Here is a 21,428-nt window from a genome sequence, read left to right on the forward strand (position 1 = left end):
GGTGATACCCACCTTTAATTCCAGGAAACAGGCATGCAGATTTCTGAGTTCAAGGTCAATCTACAGAGCAAGATCCAGGATAGCCAGGCTTAGGCTGTGAAGCAGATGCAGAGTTTGGAGTTTGCCTAGCTGGTCTTGCTTTGGGGATTACAGTTAAGTGATTGGATGGATCTCAGAAGAAACCTTGAACTTTGGACTTTTAACACTGTTGAGACTGCTATAGATTATGGGGGCTTTGGAAGTTGGACTAAATGTATTCTTTATTATGCTATGTTTAGATATGGCCTCCATAGACTCCTCTGTCTAAACAAGCCTATGGGGGCCAGGGAGTGGAATATGATGGCTTGTATATGCTTGGCTCAGGGAGAGACACTATTAGAAGGTGTGGCCTTATTGGAGTAGGTGTGTCACTGTGGGTGTGGGCTTTAAGACTCTCATCCTAGCTGCCTGGAAGTCACTGTTCTGCTAGCGGCCTTCAGATGAAGATATAGAACTCTCAGCTCCTTGTGCACCATGCCTGCCTGGATGCTGCCATGTTCCTGCCTTGATAGTTATGGATTGACCCTCAGAACCTGTAAGCCAACCCCAATTAAATGTTGTCCTTATAAGAAAATAAAAAAATAAATAAACGAGGGCTGGAGAGATGACTCAGTGGTTAAGAGCACTGACTGCTCTTCCAGAGGTCCTGACTGCAATTCCCAGCAACTACATGGTGGCTCACAACCATCTATATTGGAATCTGATGCCCTCTTCTGGTGTGTCTGAAACATTGTACTCATATACATTAAAATAAATAAATAAATCTTTAAAAAAACACTCAAAAAAAAAAGAAAGAAAAAACAAAAACAAAAAAACCCATATAGCTTGTTAAGTCATCTTTAGATTATAATACCTAGTACAATATAGATGATATGTAAATAGCTGTGATTCTGTGTCTACACATGAATCTCTAGACATGTAGAGGAAGTGTAGAGGAAAGTCGAGGAAAGAAGTGTACACATACTCAATACAGACACATTTTTTCCCTGAACGCTTTCTATGGATAGTAAGTTGAATCTATGCATGTGGAGTTCACAGACACATGGGGTGACACCATTCAGGGCTCTATCACTGCAGTGAAATTGTAGGAGTGCAGTGTCAGAATCACACCAATGCTCCCCCTCCAAATCAAACTATGACTGCTTGCATTTCCCTACAACTATCAGTGGACTACTTCAGATTCTAAAGGCAACTAAAGGACAGTACTGTGGCCTATATGGCGACATACGGGTTACCCGCTTAGGTTGGAAAACAGCTCTAGAGAATTCCAGGCTTCACTGTAAACAGTCCCTAAGCCACCGATCCTCAACCTTCCTGTTGCTGAGACTCTTTAACACAGTTCCTCATGTTGTCCCATGCATGTCCCCGACTATTAAATTATTTTTGTTGCTACTTCATAACTGTTATCTTGCTACTGTTATGAGTTGTAAATATCTGTGTTTTCCAATGGTCTTAGGCAATTCCAGTGAAAGGTTATTTGACTTCCCTACCAAGGGTCAAGAACCACAGGTTGAGAACTACAGCTAAGCTGTCAAATACACGTGGGGAAATAATAGTAATGAATTGGTAGATTCGTAGTGCAAGTGATGGAGTTCTATGGAAAAGCCATGCTACTAGTACAACAGCTCCTGGTATGTATCCTGGTAAGAAAGAATGCTTGATCACTGGGCACCATGTGTTCAGAACTTTTCATAATAAGCTAGGTTTACATTTGAGCTCAGCAGCAACCCAGTCTAAGATAGAAACGGTAATACTGAAGACTGAAAACAGAACCAAAAGACACAAGGTACATAAGCTGGCAGCCAAGACTACCCTGACAGTGACCATTATTCGAGCACTTCCTCAGTTCACATCTACAGTTGTTTAGAGACCCTACAGAATCAACACAAGGAGAAGAAAACAAATCAAATCAAAACAGAAACATAAACTAAAGATCAGCATATGAATGCAAAAGTAGATTTAGTATAGCCAAAATTAAGGGCAACCTTGACACTGGAGAAGAAAACCTCTCTAGCTTCCTAAAAGAGCTTTAAATGATATGTATGCTTATGAAATTTTGTAGAAAGAAAAGTGGGATAAGAACACACACTCATAGACAATAGCAAATAGACTGGCCAACTGATCAGAGAGGTTTAAAGAGAAACACTTTAAGAAAAAGGAACAATTGAATGCCCTTAAAGAACTGAGCACAAAGCATGAAAATCTGTTTCCTGTGTTAGGCTCACCAGAAAGCATCTAGTTTCTGCAGAAGAGCCACTGAACCACCAAATGTACAAAATTATTCAACTGACATATGCCACCTCAGAACTGGCATGATGAGGACATGAATGAATAGGCCACTATGGCATAAATAGAGATGGGGAAAGAGGAAAAACTATGGGTCATTTACCTCACCCAATTCTAAATATTGCCAAGCTCCCAAGATAGTACTAAACTTAATAAACAAGCTATTAGGTGGCAGGCTGACTACCCATCTCAGAAGGACTAGTGTGTCAGTTTGGTTTCTACTGCTTGGAGAAGAGTTTGTTTTATTTTACAGCTTGCAGTTCCTCCATGAAAGGAAGCAGAAACTGAAGCAGAGACCTCGGAGAAAGACTTTCTGGCTTGCTCCCACGGCTTTATCAGCCTGCTTCCTTATATAACCCACAGCCACCTGCCCAGGGACACACCACCTAAGGTGGGCCAGGCCTTCTACATCAGTCATTAAACAGTAAAATGCCCTCAGACCTGTCAGTCTGAGAGATGTACTTTCTTAATTAATGACTCTAGCTTGTATCTGGATGACAACAAGAACAACAACAATAACAAATAACCATAAGAGTCAATGATTGAGTCTCACAGGAACACAATTATTACTGGTATGGGTTTGCCTTTCCAACAGGAAGAGCCAAACTAACACCACTCCATAGGGCTTGCACAGTACCTATTCTAGTTTGGATATTGTCTAAGTATGCTCCCCAAAGCTCCACGTGGTAAAATTTAATCTCCATTAAAAGTAATTGAGGAGCAGAAACTTGGGAGGCAGAGACAGAGAAATCCATGTAAAATCAAGGTCAGCTTGGTCTACATAGAAAGTTCTAGGATACCCAGAGCTACACAGTAAGACCCTGTCCCAATACAAAAGAAAATCATAACTCATGAAAGAGAGTCCCGGGGAGAAGGGACATTGTCCTGTGGCAGGACAATGGAGGCTGACATACAGATCTTGCTCTGTGTATTTACAGGTTGTTATCAATGTTCCTAAGGGATGGTTGGTACCGGGCTTTGTATGTTTAAGTGGGCAATTATAGCTTATCAATTGGATCTAAGATTATTGTGTTGTGTGCTCTTTTATGTGACAGTTTGAGTGTAGGAAAGTGTGCGGCAGCAGGAGACACTGGGCCGCCGAGGAGTTGTGATGTGTTTCTGCCAAGATATTTAGCAGATATCTTGGGGCACTGCGGTGCTGGACCTAGCGAGGTAAAAGACAACTACAATTTTTTATTTTTATATTTTACAACAACATATAAAGGTTTGCCCAGTGCTTTCAATAAACATCTTCTTTTTTTACTTGCCAAAAAAAAAAAAAAAAAAAAAGAGAGAGAGAGAAAGAGAGTCCTATACTCGCAGAGTACTGGATGTCCCACTGAAAGCACAGCTGAAATACCAGCTCAGAGAAGTAAGAACATGTAAGATCCTCTAGAACAATGGTTCTCAATCTTCCTAATGCTGCAATCCTTTAATACAGTTCTTCATGCTGTGGTGACCCCCAAATAAGATTATTTTGTAGCTACACTATAATTGTAATTTTGTTACCATTATGAATTGTAATGTAAATATTTGATATGCATCCCTGTGAAGGGGTCATTCATTCCCCTAAGGGGAACGAAACCTACAGGTTAGGAACCACTGATCTAGTACACTGTAAGTAAACTAATTCAGAGCTGTATTCCCATTGGTAGAATCACATGATCTCAGAAATAGATGGAAGAAAAAATACTCCCACCATCATAATTTCCAGTGATCCACTAGAAGACTTTGTGCTTTCCATTCATACAATGCTGAGCTCCACAGAATTAGAGAGTCTCCTGCCAAAAGTGGCATTCTTTCCTTACAAGGAAACCAGGCTGCTTATTTTTTAGTCAACTTGACACAAAGTAGAGTCATCTGAGAAGAAAAAAACTTCAATTTAAAACCTGCCCCCATCAGACTGGTCTGTAGGCAAGCCTGAGGACTTTTCTTGATTGAGGATTAGTGTGGGAGGGTACATTCTACTAAGGGCAGTGTCATCTCAGGGCAGGTAGTCCTGGAGTGTGTAGGAAGGCAAACTGAGCAAGCCAGTACACACTATTCCTTCATGGTCTCTGACTGTACTTCCTACCCTAGCTTCCCTCAATGATGGACTATAAGCAGTAAGTCAAATAAACCTCTTTATCCCCATTAGTTTTGATCAGTGTTTTATCACAACAATAGAAAGCAAACTAAGAGACACAGGGAAAACTGCAATTACCTACAACTTACAACTGGGACTCCCTGCATTCAGGAAGTAAAGAAGAGCAACGATCTCTGCAGCCTTAGTTAATCCTCAATTCAGCAGGAAGTAATAGCTACAGTTACATAATAGAAACAAGAGGTAGTCACAGAACTCAGATATTCAGTAACGTGACAACTGTATAATCTCCTGCCTAACTTTATTTATGAATTCACAAATGCAGCAACTCTTACCTGACAAGGTATGGCTCTCTGACCCCTCAGAAATAAAAGTTTGGGTCATACTACTAATAAGCAGCCAAGACTAGGAAAAATGACAGCTGAGAGTAAGGACTATCTGTTTAGACTGAACAGCAGAAGCAATGAAAATGATTGTAACTGCAGCAGGTTTGAATCTCACCTTCCCAATCGAGACTATCCTTGTCAAAGGCAATTCCTAAACAGCACCTAAATGTGATGAGCGTAATAAAATCTGTCCATTGCTCCACAGTCGCATACTCTGGCTGGCAATTTGTGTCAAAGACAGCTTTCTTTCTCATGTTCTTCTCTATCCTCCTCCCTCCTCCCTAATTTCTTTTTATACTTCCAAATCCACTCCAGTGCCTGATTTTTAAGAAATCTATTACACATAGTGACAATTTGGAATTATGGTTTCTCTGAAATAGAATAATTATGAGAATGTGATTTGTTTTAATCCCAGGTGTAGGGATACGGGGCTGCTTCAGACTGTTTGAAGCATCTATGAATTGCTTTGTGCCCTAGCAGAGGTGTGGCTTCTGCAGCGTTCGGAACTTTTCGGAGGCTATATTAATGCTAGGGTCCAGAGAGGCAGGGTGGGTGGTTGTTGGCTGTGGTTTGTTCGTGGTCACATTCAAAGAAATAAACAAAGGGAAAGAAATTAAATTCTAAGCTCTCTCTCTCTCTCTTTCTCTTCTTCCCCCCCCCCCCACAATCTATCCTTCTTCCTCTCCCATCTAGTGATAGAGGTGAAACCTGGGAGAGGGAGGGTAGATAAAGGGTGAAAAAAAAAAAGAACCCACAAAGTACCAAAGACTGGCTACATAGGGTGGATCATCTCATAACTCACTGAAGTATTACTGCTAGTCCTATTTTACAGGTGGGAAAGCTCTGGCACAGAAAACTGTTAACCTGCCCAACAGCACACCACAGAACTAATATAACTGAACCAATTTCTGAGCCTGTGTTTTAAATTACCATGATAGGAGATGAGATATTATTTTGACATCTTTAGAGGTTAAGAGAGTAATGATTTATTCTGCAGAGTTTCTGAAAACAAAACAAAGGAATGTTCACTAGAGAAAAGATGTTTTGCTAAATATAAAAGAAAATTTCCTAATAATGAGCAATAAACAACAAAATCAACTCCCTAAAGAAGTAATGAGAACTTATCAACTGCAAGTTCAAATATTCATGAATATTGTAACAATGAGGCTTTATAAAAACAGATAAAAGTTGGCCTGGGTCAGTCAAAGGTATATTAACACCTCTCACTTTGGAGCTATTATGAATGATGTTAGAAATGCTGTGTACAGACTGTTCTGTGCCCATATACTTTCATTTCCTTTAGGATATACATATGTATGTAGGTATGTATGTATGTTATGTATGTATGAATGAATAGAATTGCTGGGTCAATTGTAACACTGTTTAACTGTCTGAGGAACAGCCTGGCTGTCCCACAGCCAGATAAGTTTGATAACATGTGGCTGAACAATTTTCAGTTCATTGCCACTCCCCTATCTCTGAAATATTAATGTGCTTTACAAATCTGTACCTGATCAATACAGAATGCTGTAAACCCAAACTTACATGATTAGGGAACATTTCCTTTTCCCCAGGGAATATACTTAGGCAGTCCTAGCCTGGGATAATTTCTTTCCAAAGTCAATATTCAATTAACCAAGGCATCTAAAAAGCTAACAAGGAAAAAAAAGTTAACTTCCCAGTTTCCCAAACCATCACCTGTCTATTTCTATCAATATCAGTCTCTCTAATATAGAATGGGAAAGCTATATAAATCTTGTTATAAAAATACATTTCAGTCTTTTCAAATGCAGTATGTGCCCTCCTTTTCTTTATAAACAAACTTCGCACACCTGTAACAAGGACATATTTTAGTATATGTGCTGCCGAAGCGAGCACAACAAGGACATATTTTAATTACTAAATTTTCATATTATAAGCAATATGAAAACTTTTATTATCTCATGCACGCTACTGAGTGGCCTATTTTCATATAACAAGCTCTAGATGCATTTTTCCAAACACATGTACACTTTCATAGACAAAAGCAGAAGAAAGAGGATATGAGCCAGAGACAGAAAGGCCTCTGCCACAAATGAATGCTCAGAGTTATAAGGGTTTTATTTAGATATATATTGCTTTATAATTTTAAGAAAAACTTGTAAAAATATATATATAATAAAATAATAAAATTATAATTCCTCTGTTTTGACCTTGCATATTTCTCAGTCACCACAGCTGCCTACCACTCCTAATTCTTTACTTCCCTTATGTCATTTCATCTCCATAGCCTTAAGTCAGTCTTCTGTCAGCCATCTATCTTTCACTCCATTCACCGTTTTTTTTATTGGTTATTTTATTTATTTACATTTCAAATGTTGTTCCCCTTCCTGGTTTTCCCTCTGTAAACCCCCATCCCACTGCCCTCCCCTTTGCCTCTATGAAGGTGCTCCCACACGCACCCACCTCTGTTCCCACCTCATCACTCTATTGTCCCCCTTATACTGGGCCATCAAGCCTCCATAGGACCAAGGGCCTCCCTTCCCACTGATGCTAGATAAGGCCATCCTCTGCTACATATCCAGCTGGAGCCATGGGTCCTTCCATGTGTACTCTTTGGTTTAGTCTCTGGAATCTGGGGTGGTCAGGTTAGTTGATATTGTTCTTCCTATGAGGTTGCAATCCCCTTCAGCTCCTTCCCCTAACTCTTTCATTGGGGTCCCAGGTTAGCTGTGAGTATCTGCATCTGTATTGGTCAGGTGCTGGCAGAGTCTCTCAGGGGATAGCTACCAAGCTCCTATCAGCAAGCACTCCTTGGCATCAGCTATTATGTCAGGGTTTCGTGTCTGCAGGTGGGATGGATCCCTAGGTGGGGAGGTCTATAGATGGCCTTTCCCATAGTCTCTGCTCCATTTTTTTATCTCTGCATTTCCTTTAGATAGGAACAATTCTGGGTTAAGTTGGAAACAACCCAGATGTCCTCAATGGAAGAATGGATAAAGAAAATATGGTACATTTACACAATGGAGTATTATTCAGCTATTCAAAACTATGACATCATAAAATTTGCAGGCAAATCAATAGAACTAGAAAATATCATCCTGAGTGAGGTAACCTAAACACAAAAGAACACACATAGTATGCACTCACCAATAAGTGGATTTTAGCCCAAAAGCTCAGAATGCCCACGATACAACTCACAGACCATAGGAAGCTTCCTTTTTCTAGAAGGAAGACAAAAGTATAGATGCTTCAGTCCTACTTATTAGGGGGAACAATATAATCATGGAAGGTAGAGGGAGGGAGGGACCTGAGAGGGAGAGAGAAGGGGGAGGGAAGACAAAGGGGGCAGGATCAGGTATGGGAAGAGGCAGGAGAGAAGTACAGAGGGTCAGGAAATTGAACAGAAATATGAGGCAGTGGGGGATGGGTAACTGAGGGTAGCCACTTGAAAGTCCGAGATGCCAGGGAAGCAAGAGGTTTGTTCCCAAGATCCAACGGGGATGACATTAGCCAAAATACCCAACGAAGGGGAGATAAAACCTGTAGAAACCATATCCAATGGATAGGCATGGCCCCCAGTTGAAGGTTGGAGCCACCCATCCATTCACCTTTAGAAATAGCCTATTTAATGTGGGAAGGGCCTTGCTATCTAGTCTACAACTAATTTCCAGAACAGAGAACTGTGACCCAATCAGTTACTATACTTTTCTAATAACTGCAGATAAGACATTTATCTATTCAATGTAGTATATGAAATATGAAATTCCAAAAATAAATACTTATATTTCTAGCACATATCTATATATGTCAGTATATTTCAAAGGCAAATACCCATCTATATTAATCAACGGTGTATTTACTTGGAAATACATTATGAGAAATTATTAGATAAAAGACATAGACACAAGATTAAAATAGTATTTCATTATAAAGTCAAAATTATATGTATTTGAATCATGAAATATGAGTTTAGGCTTATGAAAACCAGTAAACTCTAAAACTCAGCCCCCTTGGGTGAAAATAATGCTACATATATTCTAAGGTCATTCTAATAACTAGAAATAAAATACAATGATACACCTAACAAAAAGATAGCACACTATGGAAGTGTGCTATCCACTTCCATAGTGGTGCTTATATAAGATGAAAGCCTTGACAAACTTGTTATTTTGGAAGAATCAAATATAGAACCAGGGATGAGTGATGATCAGATTGTAACTACACTGTGAAAGGCGGGTTATGAGATCTTAACCTCTGGCCTAAGATGTGCTTGTCTAACATATGCAAAGCCCTGGACTTGACCTAGCACTGCATGAGCCAGGTGTCATAGAAAGCCCAAGCCTATAACACCAGTACTCAGAAGGTATAGGCAAGAAGATCAGAAGTTCAAGGTTATCGTCAGCTACATTTTGAGTCCAAGGCTATATGAGACCCTGTCTCAAAAACAAAATAAAACCAAAAAAGGGATGGTGAGATAGCTCAGTGGGTAAAATGACCTGCTGTCAAGCCTCTAGACCTGAGTTTTATGACATGATATAAAGAGAGAACCAACTGCTACAAATTGGCTTTTGACCTCTAAAGATACACCATGGCATATGTGTATCTACAGGCATTTGCTCATAAATAAATAAATAAATAAATAAATAAATAAATGTAAAAGAAGTATTAAAGTAATGTGAATTTTAGCACAGACTATTATGCTATAAATACAATATTACTAATAACATAATAATATAATAAAAGTAAATTAAAACACATGCCTTTACTCTTTATTTTGATAAAATAAACACTATCAGAAAAAAAATATCACTTTTACCATGAGAAAGTTGATAAGAACCAGATCATTTTACACACAAAAATACATGTCTGTGCCTGGGTTAGTGGCTTGTACCCATAATCCTACCACTCCTGAGGCTGAAGAAGGATCAAGAGTTCAAGGCCATACTACACTAACTACAGTGTGAGACCCTATTCTCCCCACCAACCCCGCCCCTAAAATTCTTTTTAAATGTTTTTCATGAGTCCTACCAAAAAGACTCTAGAAATACTATTTTTTTTATAACTTTACATGGAACCTTTGGCATTCAAAGCAACTAAAGAACAGTACTAGTCTTTTCACTCATATAAATAAATCTTTATTCTAAAACATTTTTTAAAATTTATTTTATGTATGTGAGTATACTGTCGCTGTCTTCGGACGCACCAGAAGAGGGCATCGGATCTCATTACAGATGGTTGTGAACCACCATGTGGTTGCTGAGAACTAAACTCAGGACCTCTGGAAGAGCAGTCAGTGCTCTTAACCGCTGAGCCATCTCTCCGGTCCATTAAAAAAAAAAATCTTTAAAAAAAAAAAAGTTAACATATGACTGGACTCTAAATTTTTAGAAATGTTTTAGCAGAGTTAAAGGAAAATCAAACCTGGGACTTACAATTGCCTTTTGTTAATAAGTGTTCTTTAAACTGGTGCTTTCCTGTAATCCAAGCACTTTGGAGGGTGAAGCAAGTGAATCCCTGAGGTTTGAGCTACATAGTGAGTTCCAGGCCAGCATGGGCTACAGTATAACAGTCTTTCTCAAACAAACAATAATTTAAAAGAATCTGGTGTCTCTATTCCACCCCCACTACCACCCAGTATGATTAACCAGTTCCACTTAATGAGCTCACTAAAAGTACACAGCTTTTATCCCCAAGCCAAAACATTTCTTATCATAAAAAAACAAAAAAAAAAAACAAAAAAAAACCTCACAATTTGTCTCCAAGAAAAAGCTCCAACAATTACCTACTGATATAAACAAGTTATGAATAGAAAATAAAGCCTTACCTTTCCACCTCATGCTTACTCAGGTGATTAAATCAAAAGACAGGTAACAAACACGGGTTAGTAAGGATGTGAGGAAATTAGAACCTTCACACACTTACTGGTGAGAACATAAATGTTGCAGCCTCTTAGTAAGACAGCCAGACTGTTCCTCAAAAGGTTAAATTGACTGAACAATTCCATTCCTATGTGCATCCCAAAGGCAATGAAAGTATACATGTGCATAATAATTTGCATAAGAATTTTCTTAACATTATTCATAATAGCCAAAAAAAACTATACCCAAATTTCTGAATGAATAAATGAAATGTGGTATATATTTATACAACAGAATATGATTGAGCAATAGAAATAAGCTATAGATTCATTATTATTGAGCCCTGAAAACGTAATTATACTGCTATAAACCAATCACATCATATGATTCTATTATATTAAGTGTTCAGAATTGATAAGAAAGTTTCTAGAACAGAAACACATTAGTGTTTGCCCAGGGCTGGGGGAACTAGGAAGATATTGGGGGTGATTGCTAATAGATACCAGTTTGGAGTAATGAAAATGTTCCAAATTAGATAGTAGTAACATTTATACAACTCTATGACTATAAAAAAAGCCATTACATTTTATAATTTAGATGGGGTAAATCATGTATACATTAATTTGTACCATAAAAAAATAGACCCTTTCCTAACATTCTAAGTTTGGCTGAAATACATTCATTTCATTTGCAGTTTAAAGTCTCTAGAGCTAATGTTGTAGAAGCAATCTTCATTGCTTAAAGACTCCTATCAATGAGTGTTAATTTCTTTTTCCTTGTGCAATAAAAACTGTTTCTTTGATGAATACCTTTAGAGATTTTATCTTTACCTTATTTTCCAAAAAGTTCTGAAAGGTATAAATACAAACAAACATATTGTTCAAAATTTTGCAACACTCCAGTTCTCTTAGTTGGACTATTTAAAATAATTTAAGCGAGGCATAGTGGTTCATGGCCATAACCCCATCACTTGGGAGGTAGAATGTGAGGATCAGAAGTTCGGGATCATCCCCAGCTAAAATCACATGTTCTAGGCTAGCCTGGGCTACATCAGACCTTATCAAAAGAGAGAAAAAGAAATTAAAGCACTACCTAAATTTATAAAATGGAGAATTTATAAATAGCATTTTCAAAAAATTTCATTAAATAAAATTTTGATAAAGTATGAAGCATTCTATTAACTACATAATCAAAATACTAATTCTGTGAACTTGTCTCATCCCTAATTTGGCAATCTTTGCAATTGATCATGTTACCTTTATTTCTTAACAGAAAGCTGAATAATTAATAATCTTTTAAACTTACTCAAAACTCAAAAAAATATATTTTTCATTTCTAGAGCAATGCTTATTTATATATGGAACAAGCTCTGATTTACATATTATATCACTTAATCCTCACAATAATCCTATAAAATGTAAACTATTAGTTCATTTTACAGAATAAATGAGGACTTAAAAGAGTATAAACAAGACTGTTCAAGGTTATAAGACATGTATATATACATATGTGTATGTATATAAGTTATGAGAACTCTGATTTTTATAACTTGGGACTGGAGAGACAGCTCAATGAGCAGATGGCTCACTAGCTGCTCTTCCAGAGCTCCTGAGTTCAATTCCCACCAACTACTTGGTGACTCAGAACCATCTATAATGGGATCTGATGCCCTCTTCTATCATGTAGACACATATGCAAATAGAGTAGTCATGTGGATAAGTAAATTTTAAAAAATAAAACAAAGAATTGTGATTCTCATCACTACAGATTATAAGGAAAAGTATATGTTTTGAGTAATATTCTTAAACTGAAGTACATGAAGTGTTTTTGTTCAGCATCTGCAACTCAGTATTTTCCAATGATAAGTACGCACCAAGAATGTTACTCTATACACTAATTCACACTGCAAGCCGAATATACAAGGATGGAATAAAAGTAAAGACCAATGTAAAACTGAAAGGAAATTAACAAGTATATCCTAGGCATATGGAATATTAGTTAAAGATGAAATGAAAAATATGTACTCATTACAATAAAAATTTTCCCATCAAATTTTAAAAAATAAATCCAAAAGTAAAACTTGTCGAGAGAAAGGAGAGAAGACAAGCTTTAAGTCACACGGATCTATACAAGATCTGGTTTTTATTTTTCTTTTCTTCAAAAGGAAAAATGGAAATGAACGTTTCTCTTTACTGTCTATAATCACTTGCACCTCACAGAAACTTTCTACTTCCCTGGGAGGGCTACTCATACTACAAGAAAACAGAAGAAGCTCAGAACCTAAGTATCTCATTGCTCTTCACGTCTGACTCCATACGCTGCACCACAGCATGCCATGCAATTAATAATCATAAAACACTTACATGCCACCCCTAGAAACAAAAGAACTTAAGCTAAAGTCTATGCAATTATCTTTTAATCAAGCTTTGTACCTTGCAACCACCAGTCTGTGACCAGCACATAAGAGGAGCCAAATAAACTTCAGTGAATGGAATAAAAGTGGCAGCTTAGCAACAGAGGAAGGAATGAGTTCATCCCTACTCATTCACTTGTTCTCTATTCACTAAGGAGTTAATATAAAACTAGTACTTCCTAGGAAACACATGCTACTGTCTCTTTAAAGAAAACATTGAATCAGGAATTGGAAAAGAAAGGAACACTGCATATGATTTTTTTCCTCAATTCTTAGAATTAAACCGGGGGACGTGCACATTCTAAGCAAATCCTCTTCCAGAGTGACCTCCCATCCCTTACAGATGCTCGTGAACGGCAAGATCCTGGGTGAGACACAGAAGCCCTAAGCAGAGACCTAGCTCATTTTACTCAGTTACAACACTTTTCTGACCCTGCCTTGTAACAGTTAATTAAACTTGTCCTGTTTCCACAATTAGCTAATTGCTAGCGGAAGCCTTGGTCATTTTTGTATTTCCCAGAACACCTAAGACAGAATCTGATATTAGTATTACCTAAAATTATATTTAAAAAATTTAGGGGTTGGGGATTTAGCTCAGTGGTAGAGCACTTGCCTAGCAAGCACAAGGCCCTGGGTTCAGGCCCCAGCTCCGGAAAAAAAAAAAATTTATACAATACTTTTTTGTATGCTGTTTTCTAAAAGCCTTCCAAATTAAGTATAATACCTAACTGCATTTTATAGACAATATTGACGTTTATCCACTGCCAAGATGAATAACCAGGTAGTTTTCCTTAATGTTCCCACTGCAGGCTCACCAGGTTTGTTTACTAAAACAACTGTTTTTCTATCTGCATTACAAAACCATTATCTGTTGCTATGAAAACCATCTGTAAGCCACTTAAGAGTGAAAGCTGTGCTAGAGAGAGGACACTTTTGATCACCCAAGCAAATCTCTTTTAACTTTTATCAATGATGTTCAAATTAAGAAGTACTAGAAACCAGGAAGGTTGATAAAAATCAAGATCTTTGAATTCTGAATTCAAATTGATCTACAATTCTGATTTAGGGGACCAGGGATCAAATATTTTAATCAGCACCCCAACTGATTCTAATATTGGTCTTTAGAGACACTAAGAATTTGATTTTTAAAACCTAAGTTAATGAACATACTTAATCAAACCAATGTTCTACAGTTAAAAACACACAAAATCTGACAAAGGCAAGGCTACACACACACAATGGGTGCTCAAAATTCTTCAACATGATGAACCTCCTTAGTCCTCAGGAGATTCCCACGCTCTGTAGGAAGGTTAAGTCAGGAGTCTTACAGGTAACTATGCATATTAGCTGATGGCTCTAACTCCGGTAATTAGTAACATATTTTATAAATTTTAAACAAATGCCTGACTGTAAAGTGGACCAGTCAGGTATTCTTAATTAATACCAAATAATAACAACAACAGCAATAATAATAATAATAATAAATTTTAAGTCACTATGAGTACTCTCACTGTAAACTTTGAATGACCATCAAAACATACTATGACATTACCAGTAATCTCTCTCCAGTTATTAAGTACATATTGAAAGCCAATATAGTACCTCTCTGCGTATCCAAATTTTCTAGTATATATACATATTTTCATGCCTTAAAGTTCTAGATATACATAAGTCCTTACAATAGAAAATAAAAATAACCTGTAATCATAAACAAGAAGCACGCCAATAACTGAGGTGTGATATCAAACTACAATCACTTTTTTTACATCAAAACAAATCATTTTTCTTGTACAACTGAGTTTATATCCCATTGTCGGCATGTCCTTGCTATTAGGTTAATTGGTTCGATTTAAAATTCTTCTTGCCATCCGTTCCCTATTTGAGTGGTACATTTTTGTACCAAGGACTGAGGCATTAAACAATTTCCTGTCTCTTTGAAGGTGGAAAAGACACCTTCATAAAAGATTTTTTTTTAACTGTAAGTGGTTAGCTAGGAAACTTAGCATGGCAAAAATGGGATGGGGCTTTCTCCAAGGCAGACCTCGCTCAGATGTAACATAGGGAGGAAAGGATGAGCTAGCGGCAGGTGATGAAATTTCACCTCAAAAAAGGACGCAAAAGGCTGTGTCTCCATCAAGAGAGGCGTGAATGCTACTCCTGGAGTATCTGGGGCTCCGAGTGCCCGCACTCTCTGCACCTCAATACTCACCACTCCCCACCCAGGGGTTGGCTCCGCGGGACTCAGTAAGCCGCGCAGGCAAGCCAAAGCTGTTTGCAAACAAGCCGTCCTTTGCCTCCCTCCGGGATGTGCACTCAGGGCCCTGGGAAGGAAGGCACGCACGGCCCCGCCCGGGACAAATGCGAAGGGCACCGGTGCGGCCGCCAGCCCAGTCTTCACGTACCCGGCCGCGCCGGAACCCAGGCCCAGCTAAGGGCTTCCCGGCGGCGCGGGGCCTAGTCGCCCCCCGCACGCCTTCAGTCTCCCGGGGGACCCACGGAGAAAGGGCCGAGGCCCCAGAGCTTCGGGGTGCCCGCGGTGGCTGCGGTGGCCGCGGTGGCAGGACGCTCCGTCCGCCCGACCCGAAAGCAGGCGCCAGGACCCCTGGGCGGCGCAAGCAGGCGAGCCCCGGACCGCGGCGCGCCACACTCACCGCCTCTCCATGGCCCGGGGGTCGTCACTCAGCCGAGAGCCTCCTCCACAGCAGGGCTCCGCCGCGAAGCCTCGCACTCCTGAGGGGGCTGCGGTTTCTGCGGCCGGGGACGAGGCCCAGCGCCGCTCCAGTCGCCTCAGCCACGCGGGGCTGGGGGAGCGCGGCCGGGGGCGCAGCTTACGGCGGGACGACCGAGGCGCTGCAGGCGGACGGGCTCGGCGAAGCCTCGGGCGCCGCGGTGGCCGCTTCAGCCGCCCGCGCCGCTGGGCCACAGCGCCCCCTGGACCCCACGTCCCGCTACGGCGCCGGGACTGCGGCGGCCGCACCGGGCACGAGCGGCAGGGAACGCGAGGCAACGCGGCCTGGGGGTGGCGGGGCCCGGTGCGCCTTGCGCCGCCCGCCCGCCTGCGGCCGGTGGCCCGCCCCTGACGCGGCTTCCCGGGAGCCGGAAGCTGTCGGCTCCCCCCACCCCACCCCCGTCAGACCCCAGCACCTTTTTCTTCCCTCCCGAAGGTATGTGAATGCAGAGCGGGAATGTGAGGGAATCTCGGTTCATTTCTCGCGCAGACAGGGGGTCCCTTTTAATCCCCTCAGTGCGTCAGTATGAAAGGAGAGTGACCCAGAACAAATCTCTTTTTTCTTTTTCTAAGCACATGCACAATTCCTTCCCAAAACAGATAAAGAAATAATCTTTGACCTCAACTTTTTTGGAGCTACTGTGCAGATTCACTACAGAAATTGGCTACAGAACCCCTTAACGCCTAACCTTCCCCACAAAATGGGGGGGGGGGGGAGGGGGGAAACAAAAAAAATAAACGCTGACCAAAAGAAGAGAATAACCAACGGGTTGTCCTGAAATTGATAAACAACTTAAAGGTAAGAAAAGAATCATCCTTTTACTAACTTAACCCTGGCCACCACCTCTATTATTTCTGTGCCACCCACCCCTTACCAAATCCTAGGTAAGACTCTGAAAGAAGGAAATTGTGGTTGTATTAAAGGCTATGTAGTCATTTTGTTTACAAATGCCGCCCGTTTGATCTTGCCCAGCCTCTGGGTTGCTAACAGAATGCCACAACCAAAAACAAAAGACTATCAGAAGGCAAATAGGAAAAAAGAAAAAAAAAATTAAATCCCCTGGTCCCTCAAATTCCCAAATGTGGTGTTTGTTTGTTTGGTTGGTTAGTTGGTTTTGTTTCTGGGTGCTATACTGGAACAAGCAAGGACTTCGGAGTCAGGCAGATCCTGATACCACTGGTTTCAGTTACATCATGTAGAGTTTTATGACCCTGGCAAGTTATGTAATATTTTTGAACCTCTGTTTTCTCCTGCCTGCCTAGCTGGTTGTGAAGGTTAGGGACAGAAGGACCGGCCTACAATTACAATTTTCGTTAATTCCAGAGCACCCTAACACTTAGTCATTCTTAATCTGGATATTGTTCCCATCTGTGTTTGTTTGTCCCACCTCACTCCTCCACCCCTTTTGTGTGTGTGTGTGTGTGTGTGTGTGTGTGTGTGTGTGTGAGTGTGTGTGTGTGTGTGTGTGTGTGTGTGTGTGTTCCTATCAAAAGGTCATTCTCATCATTCCTGGTCTAAGTGAAATTTCCCTGAATTTCACTAGTGCATTTATGTAACATTCTCCTCTGAAGAAGAGAACCTAATATACTGGATCCTCTGACATTCTACCGTACAGCAGATATCAAAATAGAACCAGTACATTTTTTTCTGCATAAAAAATATTATAAGCAATCTTGGCTTTACCTTAGGTTATGGCCTAATAGTAAGTAACAAGACATGAGAAAATTACATAAGAACTTCGGGAACCGTTAAAGTAATAATTGAGCAGCCACTCAGAGAAAATATAACCTAGCAGTTCTTTTTCTCATCAATGAAAGCTGTTCCTGTACAGTCCCAAGTCTGCCTTTGCCACATAATTCTGAGTCACATTAAAAAAAAAAAATCACTATCCCCTTTTTGTAACGACAGAAACCAGCTCAGAAGGTGATTCATCCTCACAACATCTCTATGAATTCAGTACCTTGGTACCACCGAAGGACATCCAACATAAAGAAAAGCTGCAAGTATACCCCATAACCATAGGGGTCTCCCATCTGATAGCAATCTTTTCTGAAGTATTAAAACATTGTTAGAGTGAGTTACTATGGATATCATTTGCTCTTTAAGATGGGGCCCTTTAATTTAGACCAGCTTGGCACCCTGACATTGGCACTGTCCTTTCCAAGCCCAGCTCACTGCCGCTGCAGAAAACCTACATTTGTTTGTGAATAGTCATGACGTCTAAGGGTGTAGCTACAGCGTGAAGATGATTCATTTGTTCCCAGGGCCGGTTTCTTCTTGCCTCACACTTTCTTCCCTTCTATGCAAACTCTTGCTGAGGGAGGCTGCTTGATAGTAGTTTGCTTAAAATCTGTTTGTCATATGCTGGCCAGATGGCTCAGTGGCTAAAGGGCCAAGCTCGGTGATCTGAGTTTTATCTCTGGAACCCATGTGATAGAAGGAGAGAACCAACTACAGGAGGCATGCATGCGCCCAGTCAGTCTCCTTTTGTCTGCTCCCGTTTCACCCACGACTGTTTCTCCTCTTGCTTCCTCATTTTACTCTCAGCTCCTGACCTGTCTCTCACCTGCCTCTTTTCTTCTACCTCAAGCCACTTCAGCTTGCAGTCAGTTGTCTTGGTCCTGCCACTCTCGGTATGCATTGATTTCCACCACTCTCCAATGACTATAAAGTATATCATACTCCCTGGTAGAAGTCCCCACTTTCATTTGTTTACCATTGACATCCTGTAGAAAGTTAATATCATAAGAATGTTTTCAAGGAAGCTTAGGATCATCTTCAATAGAATTTTCTTTGCTCTTTAAACTCCGAGTGAAGCCAGGCATGCTCTCCTCATCCACCTGTATGTATATCTGTTTATTTCAAAGGCCGAGGCAAAGGGATCACTATTGAACAGGAGTTGGGAGCCAGTGTAGGCAACATGTCAGTAGTCCCATCTCAAAATTTTAAAGCGAGGAGGGAGATATCCAGTGACGTCATCGTCTCCCAGCTGCCTAATCCAAAGTCCAGATTTAATTGTTAGCGCTCACTACTGGACAGTCAGTCACAAACCCTAACTACTTCTTGTGGTTTTTTTTTTTTTCTTTTTCTCTCTTTTCTTTTTTTCAGAGCTGGGGACCGAACCCAGGGCCTTGCGCTTGCTAGGCAAGCGCTCTACCACTGAGCTAAACCCCCCCCCCTTTTTTTTTTTTAATTATTCTCCTCCCTTCACACACCTCCCTGCACACATAGGTACAGACCTTTTGATCTAGGATATTTGATGAATAAATGATAAGTTTACAGAAGGGGAAGAGGGAAAAACAATTAAATTTTATATTTGTGTACAAGACTACATACTGTATAAATTATCTCATCTGTATTCTTTTTAACCCAACTTATAACTCTTCAGCACTGCAAGGTCAATACATATCTCCCCGTATGTCTCCCTTATCAGATTGTGAGTCTGTAGGCCAGGTGCAGTGTTTTAATCATATCTGTGTCCCTAGAACTGGTCTCAGCATGGGTACTCTTAAGCTGAACTAGATAGCTTACGTTTTACCTGCTCAGCGACTTTTTAAGGCTTGCTTTCAATTTTCAGGACCTAAAATAAGAATTCCCTTTGAGAGTTTTAGCCCAGAACTGAACCTACCCTGCTGCTGATAGCTGTGGTCTCTCACATCCTTCTTCCCTCAACAAATGCCAAAGCCCCAAATCCAGTGTCTTGTGGAGCAGATAAGCCCCGGCGCAGGGCAGAAGTCAGTTAAGCATCCCAAGCTGGAAAAGGAACGGGGCATCTGGGGACTGGTTAGACATCCCAATCCCTAAAAAAGAACAAAGCAGCCTACAAGATGGCATAGTGGAAAAGGGACTTACCTACATGCCTGATGTTCTGGGACCCACGGGGTAGGTAGAAGAGAAGAACTTCAAGTTGTCCCCTGACCTGTATATGTTCTGACCTCCACACATGATACCCTCACCACACACAAAAATATAATCATTAAAAAAAAAAAAAAACCAAAGCAGGGACAAAACAAAATAAACCAAAGCAGGGCCTGGAGAGATGGCTCAGTGGTTAAGAGCACTGACTGCTCTTCCAGAGGTCCTGAGTTCAATTCCCAGCAACCACATGGTGGCTCGCAGCCATCTGTAATGTGATCTGATATCCTCTTCTGTAATGTCTGAAGACAGCTACAGTGTACTCATATACACTGTAAAAAATCAATTTTAGCATAGGTATTAAACACAAAGAAGTAATCAAATATATAAAAGATATATAAAATGTTTATTATGTTTTGGTTATTGACATGAAAATATAAGGATAACCTAAAATAAGTAAATTACATTATCTCCACAAAAATATTGTTCATCTATTAATCTTTTCTGTAATGTGTGTGTGTGTGTGTGTGTGCGCGCGCGCACCTGCCTGTGTGAGTTTATATATAGCACATGCATACAGGTACCCAAGAAGGCTAGAAGGCATCAGACACCCAGACCAGGAGTCACAGGTGGCTGAGAACTGTTAAGTGCTGGAAACTGAACCCTGATCTTCTGCAAGAGCAGCAAGCATTCTAAAACCACTGAGCCATCTCTCCAGCCCCCATTAATTGTTTTTAAATTATTTTAAATGACATTGAAAACTGCTCATGATACAATACAAAATTAATAAACGTATAAAGTAAAAAAGAATGTATGACTCAATTGTTATATGTGTGTGGTATATTTAAAGATTCATTTTGTTATTCTTAATAGACGCGTCTACCTGTGTGCCTATGTGCCAGTCTATACTTGGGATTATAGTCGCCTTCAGGGACCAGAGGTTTCAGATCTCTTGAAGGTAGAGTTAAAAGTGGTTGCAAGCCAATGGCATGTATCCTCTGCAAGACCGGTACAAACTCTTTTAACTACTGAGCCAGCTCTCCAGTATACATATATTTAGAAGGTAATAAATAAAATGTTAAGTGCTTATGGGAATTTTTTACTGTATAATTTGGAATAATTTCAGATTTAAAGATGGCAAAAAATAGCACTTCCAAATCCCATGTATGTTCTGGTCGTAGCTAACCACATTTCCTTTAGCATGCTTTCTCTTGTTCTCTATTTTTTTCTATCTCAATAAGACATAGATATGTCTGTATAAATGTATATACATATATATCATTGTGATTTTTTGGAATTATAATTACATCATCTTTCCCCTTCCCCTTTCTCTCTCCAACCCCTCCCATATATCCCCCTAAAGTCATAGCCTCTTATTTGTTATTGTAACATAATGAATATATGTAAATATATAAATACAACCTGCTCAGTCCCTCAGTGTTACTTGCATGTATATTTCAGGACTAACCATTGGTTTTGAGTGATCAATTAGGGGACCTATCCCTGGGGGAAGGCAGTTTCTCCCACTCTTAGAATTCTGTAGCTGCCTGCTGTTCTTTGTGTATGTGTGGGGCCCTTGTAAGTTCTTCCCTTTCAGTGTTAGTAGGTCTATCAGTGTTGTGTTTCTTTAGGTTTTGTCTAGGCAGCCATACTGTTGAGAGGAAGCTTGCCTGCCATTTCTAGGAGATACAGTCTCCCAGCTTTCCTGGTCCTCTTTCTGCCTCTCTGCTGTGCTGTCCCTGAGCCTTCAGTCCAGGAGTTAAGTTGTAGATGTGCCAGCTGATACTGACCTCCCCA

The 21,428-nt window shown here is 40.2% G+C and overlaps 1 protein-coding gene across 7 annotated transcripts in view; it reads right to left on the reverse strand.

The window, feature by feature from the left end:
- The window catches only part of Zfyve9 (zinc finger FYVE-type containing 9), a 159,016-nt gene extending 142,994 nt beyond the window's left edge, over positions 1-16,022 (reverse strand). For 2 of the 7 annotated variants that reach the window (XM_063287714.1, XM_063287711.1), the window contains exons 1-2: positions 15,699-15,836; positions 7,924-7,997 (exon numbers count right to left, since the gene is read on the reverse strand). The gene's annotated coding sequence lies outside the window, so the exon portion shown is untranslated. 7 annotated transcript variants of the gene reach the window in all.
- Positions 16,023-21,428: the final 5,406 nt, after the last annotated feature.

This window comes from Rattus norvegicus, chromosome 5, assembly GCF_036323735.1.
Source record: "Rattus norvegicus strain BN/NHsdMcwi chromosome 5, GRCr8, whole genome shotgun sequence".
In the NCBI taxonomy this organism is placed as follows: Eukaryota; Metazoa; Chordata; class Mammalia; order Rodentia; family Muridae; genus Rattus; species Rattus norvegicus.